Genomic DNA, 2,032 nt, shown 5'->3' on the forward strand with positions numbered 1-2,032 from the left:
ACTTTATGTAGATTCTGATGCCTGGAAGCTCCTGGCAGTGGCTCAGGGGAACGGCTGGGGGCCACAGGAGAGGCAAAGCGAGGTGAGGCACCTTGCCAGGTTCCCAGAGGTCTGACTCCTGAGCTTGTAGCCTCCGAGCAGTCCCGAGGAGCGTGAGGGGACCCTCTGATCAGTTTCAGGCAACAGAAACACCTCGGGTGGGACGACGCTTATCCTGAAGCAGCGTGCGTGCCTGGTGTGGCACAGGTAGCTCTGTCCTCGGTGCCTCTGAGTGTTTTCATGGGCCAGACCAGCGAACCCTGGATGTGTCTCCTGTGGGGCCCGCTCGGGAGGCAGCAGCCAGGCCCCAGCACAGTCCCGGGAAGACCTGTGTGTGTCTCCTGGAGTGTGAGGCAGTGGCCACAGCAGGAAAACAGGTTTTCATGCAACAGCGCCTGTCTGCAGGGTCACCCAGCTCTCAGCCAATGCCACTTCCCACTGCCGTGTCTTACGGCAGGATTTATCTGACACCAGCACCCGCCATCTCATAACGGCGAGCTGGTCTGCAGATCACGAACTGTTTCCCCTAAGCTTTGTAAACCGACAGAGAAGGTATTTCACTCACCTGAGGCTCAGAGGGGCCGTGAGATGCCCCTCGGAATGTGCCTGAAGATGTCCACGTTGCTGGGACTGGAACCTGCTGGATCTTTTGGTCCCAAATCAGTGGGCGGGGAGGGAAGGAATGCGGGCACAAGGGCAGCTGTGGCTGGAGCAAGCAGCTGGGAGGAGCTCAGCAGAGTCCCTCATGGGCTCCGGAGGGTTCCACTGAGGCAGGCCCAGGCCCCAGGCGCCAACACTTGTTGGCACAAGTGTTGAAACCAGGAACCTCTCCTTGCCCGCTTCCCTCCAGTCTCTGAGAGTTTGTTTTGGGCCATTGAGCGGGGGCAGCCAATTCCGGACCTGTCTGGAAACTCGGCCATGCTGAGGTGGTGGTGACCATCTTAGATGTTACGAGCCAGAGATTCCGGTCTCTTCACGACCCGGCCAGGCTGTGTGGGTCACCATGGAGATGGGAATTGGCCACCTCTGAGCCCCGTGAAGACTTAGGCGTGTACAGTGAGGTGGGCTGAGGCCCCGAGATTCCGGTCTGTTCACGACCCGGCCAGGCCGTGTGGGTCACCCTGGAGATGGGAATTGGCCACCTCTGAGCCCCGTGAAGACCTGGGTGTGTACAGTGAGGTGGGCTGAGGGCCATGGCTCTTTCCGTTATGCTGTTTTTTCTTCGATTTCTTTGAACACGGGTCTTTTCTAGCCTGAAACTCAGAACTACAACCTACAGGCAGAGGAGACTTAACTGGGTCAGCTGCTCTCCATTCATTCATTCGTTCATTCACTTGACAAATTTATATTCATCGTAACAGGCACTGTGGGATCCAGCCAGGCCTCAGACACACCCCTGATTCTCAGAGAGACTGTGGCCTGGTGGGGTTGGCTGTTAGGAGAGCTGTCACAGCAGGGTCCCCGGCCCCTGGGTCACAGACTGGTACTGGTGCATGGCCTGTTACGAACTGAGCCACAGCAGGAGGTGAGCCGAGGGCGAGCGAGTCCACGCCCCTGAGTCCCGCCTCCTGTCAGATCCGCATCAGATGCTCCTAGGAGCACAGACCCTATCGTGAGCTGCGCACACGAGGGATCCAGGTTGCACGCTCTTGATGATAATTTAATTAATGCCCAGTGATCTGAGGTGGAACAGTTTCTCGAAATCATCCCTGCCCCACTCCGGTCCATGGAACAATTGTCCTCCACAAAACCGGTCCCTGGTACCAAAAAGCTTGGGGACTGCTGGCTTCCAGGACGGCGTGGTGAGGACTGTTGCAGCTGCCCTAGTGCCACGTGTGGGGAAAGGGGCGAAAAGACACGTTCCAGTTGGACGAGGTGGGCACATTTAAGGGAAGTGTCTTAGAAAACGCAGTACCTAATTTAAGACCTGCAGTGTAAGCCATGGAATGAGTGGGGCATGGTGGGAAGGAAGGAGAGTTCTGGTGGAGGCCCG

Source organism: Theropithecus gelada, chromosome 4 (genome assembly GCF_003255815.1).
Source record: "Theropithecus gelada isolate Dixy chromosome 4, Tgel_1.0, whole genome shotgun sequence".
Taxonomy (NCBI): Eukaryota; Metazoa; Chordata; class Mammalia; order Primates; family Cercopithecidae; genus Theropithecus; species Theropithecus gelada.